The sequence below is a fragment of the Balaenoptera borealis genome, assembly GCF_965194805.1.
Source record: "Balaenoptera borealis genome assembly, chromosome: 18".
Taxonomy (NCBI): domain Eukaryota; kingdom Metazoa; phylum Chordata; class Mammalia; order Artiodactyla; family Balaenopteridae; genus Balaenoptera; species Balaenoptera borealis.
In genome coordinates, this window is record NC_138877.1 from 31,264,815 (window position 1) to 31,281,612 (window position 16,798).

Genomic DNA, 16,798 nt, shown 5'->3' on the forward strand with positions numbered 1-16,798 from the left:
GACAAGCATATGAACTATCAGATATGTCAGAGAAACAAGGTGGAAAGTTTGAATGACTGTATTCAATTCCTTAACAAATTTGTGAAGAAATTTTATTATTTTGGGAAAACTTTCCACTATAATGAAAGTGAGTATACAGTCAGTATATAGTAAGTACCATAGCTCACAGTTTAGCTTTAGTCCAGAGAATATAAGAAATTAAAGATTTAGCCTCTGGATCCTCAGAAGGTTAATTTTAAAGGGACTGGTTATGACAAATTCAGAAGAAAAGGAAGGGGGGAGAGTTTCAGGGAATAGTGGAACTTTGGAAAAAGAATTAGTAAGGGAAATTGAGAGTGTCTTTGAGGTGCAGGTGGTGTAGAAGGAAAGGAGGAAGATGGAGTTGGAGGTACAGTCTGACCATGATGAGCCAACGAAGAGACAAGATGGCGTCATAGGTGAAGCCTGAGATAGAAATGCCTAGGAAAAAGAGCTTGAGTCTTTGTGAGCAATTTTGTCTTGTTTTAATTATTTGTTTGCCTCTGTTATTCTTAAAATCTTATTCTGCAGAGCAGCAATTTCAGGCTCTTGATAAAGTTGGGAAGCTTCAAAGTACCAATTGAAATAAGCATTATGCCTTGTCTTGGAAAATTTTGCGCTATTGTAGTTCAGTTTAGTTTTGAGAAAATTAAGTTTGTGGATATCAAAATTTCTCCATAATGGCCACTGATACTCCAAATTGTCTTTAGTCAGGTAGGTTCATTTAGTTATAAATGCACATAAGGAAGGACCACAGTTTTAAACATAAAATTTGCTAAAGTCCCAATAAAAACCCATAAAATTGACTGGGGGAGAAGTTAGGCGGGCTTAAAATACTTAGATAACTGGGATGACATTTTTCCTCTAGAGTAAAGAATAAATTTCAAATGGCTTAAAAAAACTTACAGCACAAAGAGCTCAATTTATATAGTTTACAAGCCAATTCCAGCCAATCCTTAGAAGACAGTTTGGTTCCGGAGGAGACAGGCATAAGGCTTTTTTTTTTAAGCCACACTCCAGAGGATAGCCCTTCCAAAAGTATAAGCCAAAGACTAAAAATCCAGCACAGTTTCATTTGAATCAGCCTCCTTCCAAATCCGGAAGGGGTGAAGACATTTTTGGCCAGCTTCATTTGAAACCATTTGATCTCCAGATCAGACCAACATGCCAAACAAGTACTCACATACAGAACAATACCTAACCATAAAGAATGAAACCTTGAAACTGATCTCAAATAAAGCCTGGAGAGCTTGAAAGGCAAAAAGAGCATGAGTTAGATCCGGAAGGGAGGCGAACCTTTAAACTTCAAGGTGGGTGAGAAAAGCAGAGAACACAATGAGCTCAGTTGTGGTATTACACCTTGTTTGCTCACCAGCCCAGGAGCCTAATGGGGTCTTCTCTACCAAAATAGTGGCCTAAAACAAATAAACTGCCAGATATTTCTCCAGCAAATATGGGTTTATTCGGGATCATCGGAGAATTACAATCTGTGGTCTGCAAACAGGATAAGTCACGTGCAGGTCCCCGAATGGCAAGGGAAAATGAACACTTTTATAGAGCAGAAAAGGAGGGTGGGAGGGGTGTAGTAAACAGAGTCCATGGCTTTTCAGAGTCTGTTTTTGCCAGGAAAGAAGAGGACTCTTGCTTCTTCCTGTTGGGTTCTGCTATTGTTGCAGGGCATGAGATGTCCTCCTTCTGGTCTCTCAACTATAATTAATTGAGTTTTCTGTTCATCAATTTTTTACAGTATAAACAGACATTTGAAATATCACATTGGTGGAAAACAAACTGTCATAGGAATTGGTACATATAACATCAAGCCAATCTTTTCTAGAAATAAGTTTCCCAATAAAAGGAATTGACTACTCCTGTATAGACTCTGTAACAAATAGTATGGAAACCAGAGTATAAACTGATAAGAAAGCAAAATCTACATGTGATCTGGACCAAAACAGCAACAATTTCCTTAGATATATTTGGCTGAAAGTGTTCTCCATCCCTGATGATGAAGTATTACTAGTTACTAAGAGAATCTACCTGGAAGTTTCACTGTTAGTTTGATATATCCTTCCATAACTGTGGAACTCTTATTTTATTTAATTATCTTTCACATATTCCTCTCATTATCTTATCAAAGTATCCAATTAATTACTCAATAAATAATAAATGAGTGATTGAATGAAAAGCAGGTTCTCAGACAGTGTAATCTTTACATTCTCTATTCCTATTAACTCAATAAAACCCAGTGATGCAGCACGTATACAGAGAATAACAAAATATAAATTGGACACTGGGAAATCTTCAGTTTTGTGCCGTCCTTCTTTTAAAAATAGAATTTTTTCATGGAGGAAAACTTTTTCTTAAATAATACAGAACAAGAGAGTAACTAATCCCTTCCTCTCCATCATACCATATATCTAATCAATCACAATATCCAAAAGTTTCTCCTTCATTCTCAAATGTTTCATTTTCCTATATTTTAGTATTTCCACTAGTCTGAAGTTAACCAAAGTATTTGCCATTTTACTTCTAAACTCTTCTCAGTGTCACCAAAGTGATATCTTTAACTAAAAGTTACCTGTACATGGCAAACTGTTTAGCCTTCCTAAGCTCCACTTTCCCACCTCTTCCCGGTTCCAACACCTGATTTAAGCAGTTATTTTTCATAAAGTAAAAACTCATTAAAGAATCATTTAGTTTTCATTGCCTTATCTCTAAGCTTGTTTTCCAAGTTGCTCTCTTTATTTAATCTAAGCATTCACACTGGATAACTAACATATGTTATATGGAACGTTTCCTCTCTGAGTAGTTTAGCCAATTTTTAAATTTTATTTTTAAACATCTTTCTAATTGAAATCTGGAGAATAGATTAGAGAGTAGAAATGCTGAAACTGGGAAAACTATTTACAACACAAACACAATAGTAGGGAAGAGAGATGAACTAAGGTAATACTGGTAAGTGAAGGTAAGAACTAAGACAGTAAAGTAGCTAAGCCTCAAAGTTATCATTATCTTCATTGTTTCTTTTTCTTCTGGACACATGCTTTTTTTTTTTTTTTTTTTTTTTTTTTTTTTAATTTGCTTGACTTTCTAGGTACTGACTACTATTCTCCTTCAAAGTTCTTCAAAGAAATTGTAAAACCCTTGTTGGACACATGAGGTATATACATGAGGTAATGGATTTTGTCCTCCTGAGTTCCAATCTGTACTAATCGCTGTCCAGTCCATTGTACTGAAGACATCCTACCATTTCCAGAATATACAGGATGTGCTGTTTTATCTTATTTGGTTTCTGTTTGTTTGTTTTTGTGTTCTTTTAGTGCAACATAATTCCAGAGACATTTTTGAGAAAGATAGTATAAAACACAATATTTTTGAGAGTTTGCATTTATGGAAATGCTTTACTCTACCCTTATACTTGAAGGATAATATAGGAAAGTTTGTAAACTATTATGTTAGAAATAAATGTTCTTTAGATTTTAAATGATTCTTCACCTTACAAAACTTTCAGGTTTGCTTTGCTAAATTAACACCATTATTTAATATAATTATCTCAGTATAAAACTAACTCTCTCTCTCTCTCTCTTCTTTCCCTATCTCTATTTATCTTTTATGGAAGTTTTTATGGTCACTAATTTTTCTCAGGTGTTTCAAAATTTTGTGGCCATTATACTTTAATATGGGTATTTTTCAGATTATTTGCCCAAGTACTTAGTGCAAAATGGCCATTCCATGCCCCTCCATTCTGGGAAATTTTCTTGAATCATTTATTTTATAATTTCCTCCTGACCAGGCTCTCAATTTTCATAGAAGTCTTCTTAGTAAAATTTTTAAATTCCCAGGACTAATCCGCATGTTTTCTTATTGTTTCTTTCTTATTATTTTTATATCACCATTTATTTCATTCTACTTTCTCAATGATTCCCCAAAATGCCTCTGCCACTACTTATATTTATGCGATTTATATTTTAGCTAACAATTTTCTAATTTCAAAAAAACGCTTTCCCATGTTCTCATTGTTTATCATTGCTTTAGCTTTAAAAATTAGAGAAAGTCTTTCTGTCCTCTTTATTGATTCTGTTCCTTTTATGTTTATTTTTATTCGATGTAGATTTTCTCAGGTGTGTGACAATTACTGGCTGCATTTCATAATATACTATGAGGCATGAATAAGCACTCTGGAAAATCTGTGAGCCTGGATAGGCATTGTGAGCAAATGAGATTCAGTGTAAAAAGACTGGGTGGGGACTTCCAAATATCAATGCTTATAAATCTTTCTCTCAGCCTGTCATTGTCACCAGAAAGGAAAACAGCTTTCTTCTGCCTTGGGGATATAAACCTATATATATTAGTTCACTGGGAGCTGATATGGCAACAAGCTGCACTTGTGGTAGCCTGTTTTTAATATAGAATTTGACTTAATCTCTCCACCTCTAATGAGCCCCTCATGATGCCTTCAGTGCTTTCTGAAGACCCGAGTTCACAGTCTTTCAGATTTGATGTTTCAAGAACATAAAAGTCTCCTTTCTTCAAGGCGGATTGAGGTGGGTTTGATTTTCAACAGATTCTTTCTCTTTTGGCTCCTCCCCTCACTCCCACACTCTGAAGTTCTTCCTGCCTCCATTCTTTGCACATGTGCAGGTCCTCACTGAGAGACTGAGACTTGATCCTCATGAGCTTACTCTGGCAAACACTTGGGTTTCTGTTTCATTTTCTTGATTATATAAGTTGCAAATTATCTCTCAGTTTTCCTTTTTTCATAATTTATTGACTTTCGTGTTTTAGTGTTTCTTATCTTCAGTTGTCTCTTCTTCATCCTTGGGGGTTTATACCATTTTAAAATCTGATTCAATCATTTTAATGTTTTCATTTATTTTGCGTTTTTCTGTAAGAAGTCGAGATAATCTATGTTTAGCCAAAAGTCCAGGTAACATATTTTAAATGGAATAAAGCATCAAGAAAATAAAATATAAATGATTATAAAAAAGGTCAGCAATGAAAGACATGCCTTTTAGTGGGAAGATGCAACACAATGCAGTATGGTGATGATGGTATGGGTAAGGACACTTAAGGGGCTCTCAATTTGACTGATACCCTAGGTAAGGGACATGATTGAACTAACTGGCCTCATGGGTACAGGTCATCTCAAGGCATTCTCAATATCAAAAACCTGATAAAGATTGTAGATTTCAGTCTTTGATAAGTACTCAAGTACTACATTACTGAGAACATTTTAAAATGCTTTTTGATGATAACTCTCTCCAGACAGATCAAGATTAACTAGAATGATCAAACTGGATGAATGTAACAGCCTCTGAATTGGTCTCTGAATTCAATCTTGTACATTTTAAATGATTCTAGACATCATAGCTAGAGTATCTCTGTAAGGCTGTAGTCTTTGAAAATTAGAAAAAATATGAGTAAGCATCCTCTATAAATCTATACTTTATTTCCTGAACTGAAGAATGGAGAACAATTACAGTTCCTATGGCTTCATGTGCATGTTGTAAAAGCAATAACACAGAGCCCTATAACACTTAGAAGGGTATTGGATTAATGTTCAGCTTTTGCCATCTTAAAATTATTGACAGCTTTTTGACAAAGAGTCCCATGTTTTCGTTTTGAACTGGGTCTTGCAAATTATATAACTGGTCCTGTTCTTACCTCACAGGGCTGCTGTTAAGAACTAAAGGAAGTGGGCTTCCCTGGTGGCGCAGTGGTTGAGAATCTGCCTGCCAATGCAGGGGACACGGGTTCGAGCCCTGGTCTGGGAAGATCCCACATGCCATGGAGCAACTGGGCCCGTGAGCCACAATTACTGAGCCTGCGCGTCTGGAGCCTGTGCTCCACAACAAGAGAGGCCGCGAGAGTGAGAGGCCCGCGCATCGCGATGAAGAGCGGTCCCCGCTTGCCACAACTAGAGAAAGCCCTAGCACAGAAACGAAGACCCAGCACAGCCATAAATAAATAAATAAATAAATAAAAGACTGTGAATTTCTTTAAAAAAAAAAAGAACTAAAGGAAGCAAGCAACACAGTGCACCATAGATATTAATCCTTCAGTAACACCAGAAGTCAGCCTTATTAGTATAATTATTAGTAGCTGTAGTAGTAGTAAGAATAGCACTTTATTCAGTAGCACTTGATTACAACATGCTTATTATTCACTCATTCTTCTACATAGAAGCATTCATTATTTCTTATGTGTTAGACACTGTGCTGGGAAATATCTTAAAATCACCTGTTTAACTGTATTCTCAATTAGACCTGAACATTCTTGAAAAAAGAGAATTTATCTTGTTCATTTTAATAGCCTCATGCTTACCAAATATAGTTGCTTCACAATTGTTGGTTGAAAAAATAAATGAATAAATATTTTGAAAGTATATTAAGCTCTAAAGCTATATAAAATAAAAACAATTTTTATTATCCACTCATCTTAACAGTTATGTATTAAGTGCCTTGCTATTTAATTTTTAATTTAGTTCTGCCCACCCACTCATTCCCCTTGGCAAATATTGCTAAAAGTATGATTCCTTTAAATATTATAAGACATCATACATACTATATCCATTAGGAACCAGGCAAAATTCTCAACTTTGACATACTTAATATTGACAGGTTAAAATGGAACACTCATGCAATTGCATTATCTTACAAAATTGAAATCCCTTAATGACCATACTAGGAATAATCACTTCTACCAAATAGCATGATGGTATGATGTCCAGTGATAGACATAATTTAAATAATTATAAAACTCTAGAATTCTTTTGCCACAATGTACAAAATATCAAATCACAATTGTGTTCAATCATTTAGGAAGATGGTTTCTGTCATAGCAAGGAATAGAATGTTATTTTGCTTTAAAGGCATTTCCTATTCAGAAGCTCAAAAGTTAACTCGAAATACCTCCACTTACAGAAAGGTCCAATTAAGCTGAGAGATTTTGAAAATCACCCTCATTAGAGATATTGGGAGATTATTGCCAAGAAATCAGATTTTTTACCTTCAATTTTTATAGACTCCATATGCTCAGTGGGTTATACAATGCTGACATGTCCATAAGGTATTTCAATTCTCCAAATTGGGTAAAAATTGTAATTTGACTCTGAGGACCTTGCCATTTAATTTTCTTGAAAATATTAATTATGTGTTGCTATACATGAACTGATCTACCCACGTGCCCTTGTGGTAGTTTGAATCACTTATATGGGACATTTCTTCCATGTTTCCTTTGGCCAATCATCTTGCTTTGTCTGGTTCTGAGTTCATATTTGGTTCATCTCAGGGTCCTCCCATGTGTGCATGTGCATCTCTTAGCCAAGAAGGATTTTAGCAAAGAGGCCTATGGGCATATCGACATCACTTACTGTGGGGTGACACCCCCTCCCCCTCCCTTTTGACCTCCAAGGAGCCTTTCTGCGCATGTGTAGTCAGGAAGGTCTCCTTGACATCAAGAATGAGAAATAAGTGGTCTCTTTATCTCTTCTCTGGGCAGGGCTCAGCTCCTCTCTCGCTCCTGCTATTATCTTCACCTTGGAGTATCTGTCCACAGGGGACAAACTCCAGCTGCTCAGCCTAGGGCCCATCTATCTCCTGCCTCAGTTATATGTTCAAAATATCGTGGTAGCTAGCTATATTTTAGTTTTTAGGGTGTCAGAGTTTAAATGTAGTGGCAGATAATTTACTTAGAGTTTGAGTAACCTGTAACAGTCAATGCTTACTGCTTGATAATGCGAGTTTCCCTCTTTCCTCTTAATATTTAAAAGCCAGCAACCCAAACTAACTTCATGCAAAGAACATGAGATGCTGAATTTCCAAAGAAGAACAGCAGTTCTAGACTGTTCACAACTTTCATTTGTATGAAGTGCTTATTCAGCCATTCAATAACAATTAAGTTCATTTCCTCGCAAAGAAAAATGGATGTGAGTATGAGTTCATGAAGGAACACCATGGATATCTCTACACAGGAAAAGCCATGTGGTACATTTGTAGGGAAGTCTGTGAATACACAAACCTTTTAATATCCCTGGTTAATAATTTATAAATGCTGTATTTTTAAAGTTTGTTTTGCTTTGAGTTACTATTTCAAAGAGAATCACAAAATTCTTTCTTTACCACACAATTTGAACAATGCTAAATATACCTGAACTGAAATATTCTGTGATATTTTGTCTGACTATGTGGATAATAAAGAAATAGTTGTTACAGCTAGTCTCAGGGACAGATAAAAATTGTATTTCATTTCCTCCTAAAGCAAAAGTCTGTCGGGCAAAAAAGTACTAGTGGCAGCTTTCCACCTACAAAGAAGAGAGAGATAATGACTTTCCACAATGGCATATTTTCAAACTTTCCAAATTACCACAGCAGTATAAAACATCAATGACGTAATTTAGTAAGCTGTATAAGTCAACTCTAAATTTATTTCTAGAAAGAATTTTATTAGAAAACAATTATACTTGTCCTAAAACAATGATTAATTTCTTAAGTAGTTAGCCCAGTTTTAAAAGTACTTATTTTGATTTATGTGTAATGCCTTATTTCTAAATTTCACGGGTCACGAAATTTTGCTTGAACTATCAAGCAAATATTATTTGAAAGACTTTTTACTGTGTATTAAATGTACAATGGTGAATAAGTCATTGTTGCTTCCCTCCATGAGCTTACATTGAGGGGAGGAATGCAGACAAGAAATAAAGCTCAAGTACAGTATAATAAACCTTAACAAAGAGTATACAGGTTTTGTTTCAACGGTACTATGCCGTCAAGAGTTGGTTGTGGCTATTTTGCCTTTTTATTTAAATCCATGCAGGTACCAGAAGAAAACATTAAGTAAAGGTCAAATGAAGAGACATTTGGGGTTGCGTAGGCAGCCCTTCTTTGCAAGTAATTGAACTCTCAGATATGACCCAGAAGGCTATTGCCAGCAAATAAATCATTCAATAGTCATTTTAAAGGGGGAAAATATACCATATCTGTGCTAAAAATCTGTCAACGTAATTTTAATTAAACTCATATTTTACTCAACTTATTTTGAGTGGAATCCATAGTTACCTTTGCTACTTCTAAGACCCATACAGTATTGGTATGAAACTGCACTTAACCACATAGTTCTCTAAACAAACGTTTGTTTTAAACACTACCATGGATACAATATAATACACCACTTTGAGAAAATATTCTCCAAAATGTTTCTTTGGAGGGTTACATATTAAGGTTAATTAATAAATATATGTTCCAATATATTTTTGACAAATTAGCATGGATACTCTTCAGAAAAAAAGTGTATGCATTTATTTCATCAATTAAATAAAGTAGTATAAAGTATTAAGGAAAAAATCATTTTTTAAAGAGCAAATATTTAAGGGAAGCCAAGTACTCATGGAAAAATTATCTATTTTACCTCAAATGATCTTTGATAAAGTCCAATTCTAAGCCCAAAGTCTCCTAAAAAAATATTCTGAAGAAACTGTTGAATAGATCCCATTTCTTTTAGACCTTCTGTCTGAGTCTTATTAATTTTGACTATTCTCTTCTAAGAGCACCTTAGTCATCCATTGAAAAGATCTGGCTGATGCTTCAATAAAATGCATAAAAGTTCACTGTTACTTTGATCTGCAGGCAAAGAATCATGACATCCTGGGACACATGGGTGATAGCCTTCCTTATGTAATTCTGATGAACTGCATCAAAGTGCCCTTCAGTTTTGTTTGCCTCAGTAGCAGAGAAATACAGACAGATTGGATGGAGTTCAGAGAAAAAGCTCAAAATGACTAAGGGAATCAAGTGGCACTATAAGTAGAGATTGAAAAAAAAAAGGATGAAGAGCTTGGTCCAGTGATAACTAAAAAGTTACATGAAAGTATCCAGAAACTTGGTCTAAATACTATGGAAGAAAAGAATCAGCTAATTTGGTATTAAGAGAAATAGTATAAATAGATGAATATCCAAAATTTTACCAGGTGATTTTAGATTGTAATAGACAGTTTTTAGGAGGTCAGTTACTCAGCTTTATAAATATATTCAAAAGTATATGCACACATTTTACTTAACAATAACATATTGATCCAAGAAACTCCTATTATTTTCAAATGCGTTCTAAAATCAATAATTATTCCAAACTGATTCTTAACCATAGAAAGTAAATGATAGGGGTTAAATGATTTACATATAGATAATAAATTGAATAAAACAGGAATACTTGGAAAATTCTCCTAATATATCAGGAACTGTCTTAATTACATACACTGAATAACTAGTCTGTGAGATTATTATTATTATTCCCACCTTACTATTAAGGAAACTGAGCAAATAGGAGGAAAGATAACATGCCAAGGTCGCACAGCTTGTTAATAGGAGACTCAGGATAAGTTGCTATAGGCATCAATATTTATGATTGTATCCAGTAAACCTGTTACTTCTCTGGATGTCAGTACCTATCTAATTCATCACATTTATAGCCTTCCTGATCAACTCACTCAAAATAAGTATTCTCACATCTGAAGATCAAGGTAGTGGGGTGCCATAGATATATGCCACCCAACGAGGCAGGCACTAGCAACATAGCACTACTGAGTGCTTGAAATGTTTACTCCAAATTATATGTCTGCTATAAATACAAAATACATAATGATTTTCAAAAACTTAGAAAAAAAAAGAATACAAATTATCTCATTAGTATTTGATATTCATTATATGTTAAAGTGAAAATATTTTGGATATATTGGGTTCAATGAAGTATATTATTAAAATTAATTACACATGTTCTCTTTACTTTTTTAATGTAGCTATAGAAAATGTTAAATGATATATGTGACTCACCTTTGTGACTCATATTACATTTCTACTGGAAAACATTCTTTAGATGAGTTCTGTCGTCTTTTCTATTTCAAGTATCTATAATTCTGTGGAAATGCTGTAAAATGAGGTTCCAGAAAACCTTTCAAAAAAGGATTTTAATTCTTATAACTGATTCTGTTGATAAATCTGAAGAAAGTATGTTATTAAATGAATTTTCTATTCTAATTATTATTGAATTTCTTCTGTTAGTGTTCAGTACATTCCTATCCAAAGTAAGTGAATATTCTTTTAAAATTGACATGGTTTGAAATTTTCTGTTCTAATATGTAACAACAAAATGTATTTTTTTCTATACTAATTTTTGATCTAGCAATTAAAAGAAAATGCAAAATGAGTGTAATACAAGATAATAGCTTAGAAATAAAGTTAAAAAGCATAGCAAAAGCCTAGTTAGAGTCTTCATGTGGCCTTGGATTTTTTTCCAGCTATTTTTATATTCATATTAGCAATCAGAAAAAGCCTCAAACTTTAAATGTGCAGTATTTTAATAAAATAATTTTAATTTGCAATGGTCAGCTTGTGAAAACCAAAGAATAAAAGACGATTACAGTTGTCATCCTAAAAACCATATCTAAACTTCAATTAATTCTGGAAAATTGAGGATTAGGTTGACTCTGCCTATAATTGTCAGTGAATTTGAAAGATTTCAGGTGCTGAATTTCAAATGTGTTATTCTTTGTTTCTATTCAATATATTATTTTAGTTACTTTTAAAAATGTATCCTAATGTACCTTCAAAACACCCCAGAATGCATATTAAGTATTATGTTCATGTTTATAAGTAAATCCCAATTTAAATTGGGATTTATGAGCCTTGAGCAATGCAGCAATTGCTACTATTTAATTTTTTAAGTCATAATTTTCTATTAAATATTTTTTTCATACAGGGCTGTTTTAATAATGAAAACTAAAACAATTAGTTTTTATTACAATGTTAAAGGAAAATAGGAACGCAAGTTTAAACATAATGAGAATGAATACCATTAACAAATTGTGTAGTGTGCTCTCTTTTTACTCATTTTACATATTAACTCAAAGTTTATTCACATCTAGCTGTTCAGCTTACAGAAAAAAATAAATCAAACATCATCAAAGTGACAAAATGTTTTGATGAATATGAGAGAAGACATCTGATTCATTGTACTTTATATCTAACAAGGGCACCCTACCTGTCATTTATCTTTCATTCATGAGATATAATAATTTTCCATGGTTGCAATATGAAGAAAAATGATAGTTATTTGTTAGTGAAATTATGTTAAAGGTTTTATTTGAAGTCAGCTAGATTTAAATTCAGCCAATACTTAAAATATGTATGCTATTAGTAAGCCTAGATAAGTAAAGTGAAATATTAGAAGGATTTTGAATTTATTCTTGAGACAATATTACCCATACCTTTTTTAAACCTAAACCAAAACCAGAAATGCCCTAGAGATCCATTTTGCCATATATCCTAGCATATTTTGATGCCAGTATATCTGAAGGTTTTAAGAGTAAAAACATAAATATTTCAAATCAGTAATGCATTTCTAAGATGATAAATTCCAAACTATATTTAGTTTTAGACTCTAGTGTTCAGTCTTTAAGAGGTTTTAGTAAACATGAGATATACATGGGCAATTTTAACACATTAAATTTTGTCTAAAACCCCATTGGGTTTAGTTGATAATCCTTTCCATGTATAGGTTCTCCTTCTACCTCTCTTTTTTCTCTTTATTACAATTATTTTCTTGATGAATTTGGGTCATTTTCCCAAGCATAGTCTAAAGTCTGAATTTTGTTTAAGTTATGCCCATGGTGTTCTTACTCTTTTGTTTTGGATTTCCTAAAAAATGCTAATTGGATCTAGATATTTGATTAGATTCAGGTTTGAAATCTGGGACAAATGCTTCATATGCCTTGTTTTGTTCCAAAAGTTCATCTTAAGCTTTCCTTAGCTCCTGTGACATGCTTAATAATTAACTCAAATATCCAAAAGAGGTCCATGCCTTTGTGATACTGGAAAGTCCTTTTAAAAATATAGGCATTATAAATACCATTTTTATACATTTATTGAAATATGTACCACCAAGGGTCCCAGGGATAGATGTATTCTACCTGGGTAAGATATGAAAAGTGTTAGTTACTTCAAGCCAAGTTATTGTGATATGGTTTATGACCTAGTTTCTGATAGTAGTTTGGATAGTAGTTTCTGATAAATAAAGGTCAGAGAAAGAAATAAACATGTGGGAATAGACTACAAGTAGTATTTGAATTAAAATACTTAGCAGCTTAACATATCTATGTATTTGCTATATTATTGGGATATTCTTTCTTATTTACCATATATTTATTAAATATCTACAGTGTTACAGAGACAGTTCTGTGTATTCACACCAGTGAACAGAAAAGATAAAAAAACTCTAACCCCATTGAGTTAATACATATATATATATATTAAATGAAAATGTTACTCCCGTAGTATTGACCTCTCAACTTAGGATTTACTAATATTAAGTAATTATTTAAATGATCAATGTGCATTTGTCTGGGAAAAACTTGTGTACTGTTTTATTCTAAAACACTTGTAATCTACACATTTTTGCTAAAGTCTATATGATTAAAATGAAATTGAATCTAGTGGAGGGTATAGATGACAGAAATATGGAAATTGAACCTGTTATGGACTTTCTTGTTTGGTGAATTATTTATATTTCAATTTTTAACATTTTTTTAGTGGCTTAGAACCATCTTGCATGAGGCTTCATGATATATTGATTTAACATACTTGACTTTCACCTTTAGAGGTTTGGGTTTAATTTGGCTCTGATCTCAAACTGAATGAATTTAATGGCTTCAGTTTAACCCATTTGTCCACATCACTGGGCTACAAATTTCTGGTAATAATACAAACTTAGAAGCTTTTGCTCAGGAGAAGCCTGGGATTTGCATAGCGTTGCCAAACATCTGGCAAATATTTGGCCTAGTCACTTGGCTCCTAAAAGTACTATTAATTTCTCATTTTCATAAACTTAATTTTCCACAAAATTGATTGTGAAAAAAAGAGAAAATATGTTTCAATGAAAGCGCTGTTCATGAAATTGGATGGAAGAAAGACTAGGTTTATACAGAGTAAGACAACTGCAATCTTACAAATAATTAAGACACCAAATAAGTCTAGGAAAAATTTACATGTAACTGATATACTTGTCTTTTGCTTACATTATCTGGATAATTCTATCAGTTCTCCACTTGAAAGAATTATCTTCATGGCCAACTAATCTTGAGAATGCTTTCATACCTGATCATAATCACAGAGGTACTACTCAAAATTGTATTACACCCTTATTTCCCTTGTAACAGATTGCTACAAATGAGGACAAAGAAGAACATACATCTCATATGCAAAATATTCCTCTATATAAGGAGGCAAAATATGGCCTTTATGTTTGCAAAAATATATGTTTTGCATGTGTTTGCAAAATTTGGCCTTTTTGAGAAAAGGTTCTTATTTATTACCAAAGTTTTATCTGGATTCAGAAGGAAAAAAGAAAATTCTCCAGAAGGTAACAAAAAAAGGAGAGTTCTATGTGGCCTTGTTACAGTGCAGGTGCAAAAAGAATCCATTGAATAACAATTTAGTATATTTTACCTGACCGACTAATAATTAATTTGCTTTTTAAAAACAATTATGTATGCATTTAAGTTTTTTTTTTGATGCCTAGACTGTGGGTCCTACAGACATTTTATAAATAAATTGTTGACCATACTTAAATAACCATGTTATAATAAACAGCTTGTTCCAGGACCTTAAAAAATATTAAACCTAAATGTCATTAACAAGTCTTGGAGACAAGTTTATGTGATGGTTAAATAATACTTAAGTAAAATTTAAGATGAGATAACACATAATATTTTTTTCATCTTTCTTATTGATTCTCCAGTTTGGAGAGAATGAACAGGATATTTCACAGCATCTTTGTGTTTTGTTCTATAATATTACATGGAAATGGCCCCATGCACAAAGTGAGTTTTTTTTTTTTTTTTTGGACTGTCATTCTATAGGATCTGCATAAACTGTAGGAGAAGTTTGTGTGTGTGTGTTTGTGCATGTGCTCGCACATGGGTACATACATCTAGTTACTGTAAAAGATTCAAATAAGAAGGTTCTTAATCAATTATAATTGCTTTGTCTGTCCTCTTCAGGAAATATTGGAGTGGCGATAAACAACAAAATCAGATTAACAATATGCATTTAATTATATTATTTGTATTAAAGATCATTAACTTCTAAAAATATCTTGATTTTTAAAATAATTGAATCAACTATTTCACTTCTTAAAATATTTAAAATTATTAGTCTTTAACACATAGTCCATTCACCCAATAATCTTAAGAAAGTGCTAGAAGTATATAATATTGATAAAATATTTTCTTTGTCATCTTTGAGAAATGTTAGTTAACATAGTCACCACCAAAAGTTTAATTATGAGAAATTATTAGTCAAAGGATTTTCTTGTGAACATTAAGCTCATTAACAACTTTAGAAGTTTTCGTGTGTTTTCTGAGCACTACCTAAAAAATGTCCCACAGCAGATACTGTGCCCAACAGGTAGCAAGCATTGCCTGATTAATGATGCTGAACTAACACCAAGTACAATAGCTAGTCATTACCCCAGAAGACATTCTGTTTCAGTGTAATATTGGCATAAATAGCAGCTGAGTGATAGTTGATGAACAAAAACCAAAGAGAAATCTCAAACATATCTGAAGCCTTTTACCAAAAGAATGGAACAAATACATTGAAATTGATAAAATTTAGCCTTTTAGAAAGCAAACTAATTTATCAAAAATCCATAAATACATACTTGCTATATTAAAACAATACTTGTGTTTGTGAGTTAAACTATAGCTGTGCATGCCTAAGTATTCTCTATACATGTGAGTATATACATGTGAGTTTTATAAGGTTTTCCATTTGAATTATTATAATAGATTCCCTGTGTCAAACAGTTCTTCAAAAGAAGGAAAAGATGAAAGGCAAATATATATATATATGGTAGTTAAGTGGTGAGTTTAAAAGTAAACATATAAACATTTCTTACACAATCCTTGAATGTGCCAGCAAACCTCAATCCATATTTAATGGATAATATAATTGATCTAAATGATTTAAATAAGCTATGTAAGCAGTTTTTATTTTCTCATACGGAAGAAAGCAAATACTTGAAATGAATAGCTTCCCTTTCCTATAGTAAGAAAGCTGCACATTCTAATGTTTTTTTTTTTTTAAGAAATTCACGTTCTTTTATTTATTTATTTATTTATTATTTATGACTGTGTTGAGTCTTCGTTTCCGTGCGAGGGCTTTCTCTAGTTGCGGCAAGTGGGGACCACTCTTCATCGCGGTGCGCGGGCCTCTCACCATCGCGGCCTCTCTTGTTGCGGAGCACAGGCTCCAGACGCGCAGGCTCAGTAATTGTGGCTCACGGGCCCAGTTGCTCCGTGGCATGTGGGATCTTCCCAGACCAGGGCTGGAACCCGTGTCCCCTGCATTGGCAGGCAGATTCTCAACCACTGCGCCACCAGGGAAGCCCTCTAATATGTTTTTATAATCAACTTTTTATGTCCTAAATATATGAGCTAGAAACTCATGTGCCTCCTAGAATGAATTAATCTCTAATATATCTGATTATAGAGATTTTAATGAAGGATTTTTTTTCCTTTCTCACAAAGATGAAACACAGTATTTAAGAATCAGTTAGTTTCCAGTTACAAATACTAACTGCACTTAATTCACAAACAAAAGCAATAATTTCAAGAAATTCATTCGATGAATAAAAGATAGGAAGCACAAACATCTATGAGTGAAAAAGCACAAAAAAACATCAAACTTCAATCTCATTATTCTGAATGCACACTTTCAATGGTGATTTCAAA